We start from the raw sequence: 8,347 nt of genomic DNA on the forward strand, positions 1-8,347 counted from the left end.
ACAATTTTTCTTCTTTTTTAAAGCAAAAGATCAAAACATTTTGTTTTGATCTTTTGCTTTTAAAGGTGATTTTGGGATCTTTTTGACCCCAGATCTCTCCTTAAAGAGGATCTGTCATGCTTATTTCTATTACAAGGGATGTTTACATTCCTTGTAATAGTAATAAGAGCGGTTTAAAAAATGAACGCATACGTACGTCGTGCACGCATATGTAAATGGTGTTTGCAGCACACATGTGAGGTATCGCTGCAAACGTTAGAGCAAGAGCAATAATTCTAGTGCTAGACCTCCTCTGTAACTCTAAACAAGTATCAAACAAAAAAAGAGAAAAGTTCCCAGCTCAACTTGCCAGCCAGCTTGCAAACAAACCGAATTAACCTGTCTAACAGTATGCGCTAAAAACAGGGGTTTAGTTAGCACACATTTGCAAATACATGCGTAAGCCACAGAACCACGTCACGGCACCCCAATATTCTGTAGTCCTAACTCTACAAATTTTGAGAGCCCTCCTAGTAGAGGCACATGTATTTAATGGATAGACCAAGGGCAGGTGAACTTGAGGGAGCCCACCCCTCCTTAAAGGTACAGGAGCGCAGCACGTAGCGCAATGGGTGTCCAGTGCACCTACTCACCAACAATTTAACAGTACAAAAAATGGCCACTGCCCCAGTCTATAACTGGCTTTTGCAGCAAGGAGCACATGAAAGGGTGACTCATGTCAAACAACAAAAGAGAAAAGTTCCCAGCTCAACTTGCCAGCCAGCCTGCAACAAACCAAATTAACCTGTCTAACAGTATGCATTAAAAACAGGGGTTTAAATGTGCCAGAAAATGCTTGGTCTCTGTTCTGATTATCCAGGCTCTTGTGGAGGAAGAAATACACTGGACATACTATACTGTGCTCTACATGTTCAAGAGTTCAATGTATCTGAGAAAATTCACTCCCATTTGCTCCCTATCTGTTCAAACTGTCCACCTGTTTGGCTGGTATAGTTACTCATTGTCTTCTGCATGATCTGAATCACTAATCTGGAGCAAGTATGTGGATCAGAAGGGAAAACCTTTCTCTGCTTGCTCATTGCAAAAATGGTGAACCTGAATCCCCCACAGTGAAATCCAGGGAAGATCCGGTAACACAGGTGAACAGCTGGAATGATCTAAGGCCCAAGAACAAAAGGTCACCTCAATAAAATGGGAATATTCTGGTAGCAATTGGGGATGTGGGGTGCTATTACATTCTGACCCTGCTGCCACACACACTCTGACAGTGAAGGGCCTCTCACATGGCTGCAGATCAAGGTGCACTGAGGATACATAGAGGCTGCCATGATTATCCTTCCTTTAAAATGCTGGATGTTTGGCTGTTGTGGTTATCTATTGTCATCAACACATTCTGAATCACTAACCTGGAACAAGTATGTGGAACAGAAGTTATAACTTCTCTTTGGCTTTACTGACTTTACTACTGCATGCATGTCACAAAAGTAATTAAGCCATAGACAGCTGGGTTACTTGACATCAAAGAGAGGTCAGCATCTACAGCCCCCATATTTCTTCCAGTACAAGTTTCCTATAATGGTCAACAGTAGTAGAATGAAAAATAGAATTCTGTTATATATTGCTAACTAACTGCTTATGTTATGGGAAAATTACAAATACCTTTCTTCCGCACTCTGATAAAAATGTTTAAAATTAGCCAATTGGGAGATTTTGTAGATATTAAAAATAGAACTACATGTATATATTCATTCAGTGTTCAATGCTCTCAAGCTTTGAAAGGTGTTATAGACTGAATTATAATGCTGTGGACCTAATAATTGTTTTGTATAACTGTAACTTGGATAGGTTAGCATACTATAAATTAGAAAACTGCCTGTTTTTCGATCAACATCACCTTGTCTTCTATTCACACTGTACAGTTTGCAGTGCAGAATTTGTCAGTCAGGGCAGAAGACCACTCACATGTCTCTTTCCTTCACTGATGTCTCATGTGTCTAGAACGAGGTATCCAGAAGGATCTACTGCTGGACCGGTTCTGATAGATTTATAAGACCTTATTTAAATATTCTATTAGGATGCTATTATATTCATAATCTAAGCATGTTGTATAGCCAACAGTTATGGCACCTTACAAACCTTGCTATGTAGCTCTTTCTGATGTCCTACTATGTTATAGTAATCCAGCACTATACCACTTTATCGAGCTGTCCAATTTACTGCACATCAAACTACCAATGTCACCTTGATTCCTATAGCAACTGGCTAAGTGCAAGACTTAGGTATATCAATGTTCTTTTCTGGGTAAACATTTTATTGACAGCAGAGATTCATCACTAAGGTATCATATAGAGATCAGACTATTAAATCACTGACACCACATCAATGCTGATTGCACATAATTAATTAGGTACTGGATGGATTATATGTGGCTGATTTGAAGCTCTTGTAATTTACATTAGCAAAGGATGATTCTGAAGGTCACTCAATGACATTATACAGACATGATTAGCGTTCCATGTGAATTATTGGAGTCAGTGGAAAACTGGATGCTCATTGGCTAGCTATCTCAGCAGCACCAGTTTCATGTTTTCAGTAATGCGATTTTGACAGAATAGGTCACAGGTGTTAAACTGGCTGCCCTCCAGCTGTTGTCAAACTACAAATCCCATGAGGCATTGCAAGATTGATAGTTACAAGCATGACTCCCAAAGGCAGAGCCATGATGGGACTTGTAGTTGTGCAACAGCTGGAGGGCCACCAGTTTGACACCCCTGGAATAGGTAATCAGCCGAATGATCATGTGATCATGTAGACCACTGGTGTCAAACTGGCGGCCCTCCAGCTGTTGCCAAACTACAAGTCCCATGAGGCATTGCAAGATTGACAGTTACAAGCAGAACTCCCAAAGGCAGCAGCATGATGGGACTTTTCACAGCAGCTGCAGGGCCGCCAGTTTGACACCCCTGATGTAGGCAGTTTAGTTCAGCCTCCCTGCACAGGTGGCACTGTTACAGCAGCCACTACACAGAGAGAATGGAGGAGCTAGCAACCCTTGTTCCTTTGAGGCCTCCATAGGTGTAATCAGGGGAGCAGCTGTCTGATCCTACGTCTTTAGTGAGGACAGTGCAAATAAAATTCACTGTCCCAAAGCAGTTGGTGCGCATTTGTGAAGTGGCTAGGTGAGGGACAGGAACCCATTGGTGAGGGACAATGTGTGTGTAGCATAGGGAAAGTTTCCAGTGGAGGAGAGACAGTGAAAGTAGAACTTGAATACTATAATAGCAAGCAGGGAGATGCTTCCCACAGTAGCTGGATCTTCCGGAGAAACTGTGTACTATTATGTTCTGACAAGCTGACTGCACACCAGTTGTGGCAGTGGAGTGCCTCTCACCTGGCTGCAGATCACTTCCCCAGCTTCCTCCGCTTCATCAGATGTGGCCTCTTGTAGCTGCTGAGGAATTTATCTTCCCTGAGCATGTCCAGGAATTTGTGGGAAATGGAATTAAAGGTGCCTGCATTTGTATCTGAACATGGTGAGTAAATGGGAAGATCCCAAGAATAAATACAAGGGTAACAAACATGATGATCCAGCAAGATGATTATGTACAGTATGCCCAGCTGTAACATCCAAGGATTATAGGAACGTATGCAGAAACAATAGCCATGATGGCTTAGCATGTTTGTGTTCCAATCCTGCAGCAATATATCAACCTTTCATCACACAGACCTCCAGTCAAGGTTCTATACTAGATTTGCAAGCCCATATAAAGAAACCATTTCCAATGTTTCTTGCTTGGTTAGTGCTTTTAAAATGACCACACTGTAACCAAGGTATCTCAGGGCTAGAAATAATACAACGGAAAAAGAAAAATGGGTGTTGTGAACAGCGGTAAAATTAATTATTCTAATCTGAGGGTTTTGTTTAGAGGTCAACGTGCCATTGGGAGAAATACATATACCCGAATGTCATGAAAATCTACAGAATTATAACGCATGCACTATACTGTATATGATACATATCAATCTAATATGTATTTATATATCTTTACAAATGTATGGCATATATTGTACTGCTGACCATCACACCATTTATATCAGATGAGATGGCATAAGATAAAATGAAGAACGGCTTAAATTGTGATGAGACACAATCTTTCCTGTGATCATGTTTGGAAAATCAATGTGCTGCATATGCCAAATGGCGTGTCTGATAGAGCTGTGATATAATGCATCTGTTCTGTTGTGTTTAAATATGTGTTGGTGGTTCCCTCACAATCTGCACTTGTTTATTTTTGAATTTCCTACTTGGTGTTTATGTTCTTCAGCCTCCTCTCTTCCCACCAGCATACTTCTCTGAACACTGACAACGTCTGCCTGATGACACATTCTTTAGATGCCCGCATGCTCACAAACACAAAGTAATAACAAAAATGATCTTTTTCTCAAAGAAAGGCAGACATGATATCATCAATCAAATGAAAAGAACTGTTGTAGGTGCAGGGGTGGAGGTACACTTAGGTGCCTGAGGCTAGATTAGGCCCAAGGCTAGTGCCAGGGTTCTAAAAGACACAAGGGCAGTGAAAACTTTCACTCTGTATAGTGGACCATATTTAAAGGGAAGCTATGTGCCCTTTACTAACATTTATAGATAAAGTTGATCCAGGGAACATCCGATTGCCTCTCGGGGGATCAGGAAGGAATTTTTTCCCTTTAGGAGCAAATTGGATCATGCTTTGCTGGGTTTTTTGCCTTCCTCTGTATCAACTGTGGGTGTAAGATTATAACTTTTTTCTTTTAATCACTTCCCGTCCGGCCCATGTACATAAACAGCCAGACGGGAGCAGTGCAGGAGCGGGTTGCCGTTCATAAACGGCACCCGCATTTTCAGCCAATGCGTGCTCCCTGGGAGTGCACGGCATCGAGATCTGGTGCACTGATCGCTGTACGGGACCTCTGTGTGAGGTCCAGATCATGTGATCACTGATTCGCCAATGTCACATGAACAGTAGTAAGCAAGATGTCACTTGCTTACTACTTGTGACATCTGTGAATGATCACAGAGATCACATGGTACAAGGCTATTTATAACAGCCTTGTACCATGTGACAAGCTGTGACCAATCACAGCTCTCACAGTATTTCTCAATGGCTGCAGGAATGCAGCCAGAGAGAAGGAGAAATGATTGCTTTTACAGCCTTTATGGGTGTAAAAGAAATCAGTGTTGAAAAAAACAAAAACAAATCTTCATCACCCCCCACAAGTAGTACAGTGTCACTGTGGTGACACTGTACTGCTAGGGTGACCATATGTAAAAAAAAAAACCCATAAATAATAATATAAAAAAATTAAAAAAATGTTTTTGAAAAATTATAATTTTTGGTTATAAACTAATATGGGTCATTTTTTTTTACTAAAAAGATAGCTGAATACATTTTGGCCAAGATTTATGAAGAAAGATTATTTATTTGCAAAATTGTATAAGAAAAACACTTTTTTAAAAACATTTTTGGACTATTTCATTTATATAGCAAAACAACATAAAAATCCCAGTGGTGAATAAATACCTGCCTCAAAAAAAATGCTAAAAAATGTATATGGGTACAGTGTTGCGTGACCGTGCAATTGTCATTCAAAGTGTGACAGCACTGAAAGCTGAAAATTGGCCTGGACAGGAAGGGGGTGAAAGTGTCCGGACTTGAAGTGGTTAATGGTTGAATTGGATGGACGTTTGTCTTTTTTCAGCCAGACTAACTATGTAACTATGTGGAAAATAAGTGTGGTTTAAAAGGGAAATGGAAAAGGCATCCTCTGGCCCAGGGCACATGGCAGATTGGTAACAAAAACAGAAGAAAATAAATAGTTGGTATTATAACCTAATCAGGAATCAAGAAAGTATAAAAGGTTATGAAGACAGCTAAAGGGCTAAATCTCTAGTCAGTTAATGAGCCAAGTCTTTAACCTACACTGAAAAGAAATGGGACTTTTTATGAATATCCATATTTCTCCATGGTAACATGGATATTTTTTATTAGATGTCCATTGGCGGGGTCCCCACAGTATCCAGAAGACTCCAGCAGTAGCATGATGATATTACGACAAGGGGAAGCAACAAGATCTGTCAATACTGGGACTGGACTACAGTAGAGGAACACCGGTCCCCACCTATGGAAAAGGTGATGCGGTGGGTCATGTGAAAGCAGACTCAGGTGAGTTAAATATATTGCTTTAAGGGTTTTTTTTTCTAATGCACAATTTTTATTAACGCTTTCCAAAAATACAACCCCTTGCTCCACCACATACAGTTACAGTACAAAGGCTAATCAAATAAAGATGGCTGCAACACAAGATAAATGAAAACCTTGTGCAAGATAAAGTAGGATACAGTAATTGCATCATCAACAGTAAAATCAGTAGAAATGTTTAAGTATAGAAAGCATGGTGATAGGTGCCCACATGTCAAAGATATCAGGTATAGCTCACTACTTCGGGGAGTAGCCTGTAGGTATAGTAAAAGGCACCAACCAGGGGCGGACTGACCATTCGAGGACTCGGGCACTGCCCGAGGGCCCGGGGTCAGTAGGGGGCCCCATGAGATGCCCCTGGTACCTTTCATTGGCTTTTTCATAGGTTTTTTGAGTGTGGGCGAGGACATAGGGGCCCCATGATCCCCTATTGCCCGTGGGCCCCATGAGTTGTCAGTCCGCCCCTGGCACCAACTACTCAAGCACATGATTAGTGATGAGCCGAACACCCTCCTGTTCAGTTTGCAGTCGAACATTCGAACGTAACGAAAGTTTGACCGCGAACTTCGAACCAGGACAATCCGAGTATGTGGTAAGATACTGCACAGCATTTTTTTTAAAAAAACCTACTAGAATACCGCATGAGTTATTTTATTTTTAAGTCATGCGGTATTTTAGTAGTCAAAACATGCTTTAATGTTTCAGCTGTCAGCGGGGTCCCCCCTGACAGCTGAATGTAAAAAGCATTGCAATGAAAAATTTTGCAAAACAAAATGGCGTGAGGTCCCCCCCATCCATACCAAGCCCTTTAGGTCTGGTATGGATTTTGAGGGGAATCCCCACGTCAAAATTTAAAGATAAATGGCTTGGGGGTCCCCCCAATCCATACCAGACCCTTACCTGAGCATGCAGCCCGGCAGGTCAGGAAAGGGAGGTGACTAGCGAGCACCCCCCTTCCTGAACCATACCTGGCCACAAGCCTTCAACATGGGGGGGTGCTTTGGGGCAGGGGGGCTCCCCCCCAAAGCACCTTTTCCCCATGTTGATAGGGACAAGGGCCTCTTCTCCACAACCATGGCCGGTGGTTGTGGGGGTCTGCGGGTGGGCGGCTTATCAAAATCTGGAAGCCCCCTTTAACAAGGAGGCCCCAGATCCCGGCCCCCCATGTGAATGAGTATGGGATACATGGTACTGCTACTCATTGACAAATAAAAAGTGTAGTGTAAAAAATGACAGTAGACAGTCTTTGACAAGTCCTTTATTAAATGTGGTCAGGTGCATTGATTTGGCAAATCACAATGCACTGTCAGAACATCAAGCCCAACTCTAATATAAAAATATACTGCATAAAGTAAGGTGAAGAGTGGACATAACCAAACCAAGAGAAGCTAAAATAAGGGTTCTTCTCATTATTGTGAATAAGTGGGTGGAAGAGACTGAGGACAGGGAAAGTTTGGGGGTGGTGGAACACTTCACCTTTTCACCTTCAATGCCAGAGAACCTTCTCCTTTCACTGGTAAAATCAGATAGTAATATAGGTAGTCAGGTGAATTATTCAGTATGAAGGAGTTTCCCCCAGTCACATTTCAGATCTAAGCACATCTTGAAAGCATTTTTAATCAAATTGGTGATATGTCAAGCAGAGACACAGGTTGAGTTGTTGCGGTACATACTATAGGAAGCAGACCTTCCCATACCTTCCCATACCACAGGTGGGCATCCCTGTGAAATATGGCTACAGTGGATTACACTGAACTCAGGCTAAAGCTCACAGAGAGGTCTCACTTGTTCCATGAAGCTGATCCTTATCTCATAGGCAATACATTACTTTTAAAAGCTCCAACCCCAGAAGAAAGTGTATCTTTCTGGATGTTTGGACCTGGTCAGCAATGCAGTGGTCACATTGTTTTTCAGGAGAAGCTTGACAAAGGCAAATCCATTAGTAAGGCAGATGAAACAATCATTAATAATGATGGGAGGACAAGCACCTTGAAAACTAATGACTGGAACATTAAACTAGCCTTGAAATATTCAAACTATTTAATCATCACGTCACAATTTTGAATCGGGTCATTTTTTTTTCAAGCAAGGAGTGTTTAGAAAAA

The sequence above is a fragment of the Staurois parvus genome, unplaced genomic scaffold (genome assembly GCF_062004578.1).
Source record: "Staurois parvus isolate SC_StPar_1 unplaced genomic scaffold, SC_StPar_1.0 ptg000118l, whole genome shotgun sequence".
NCBI lineage: Eukaryota > Metazoa > Chordata > Amphibia > Anura > Ranidae > Staurois > Staurois parvus.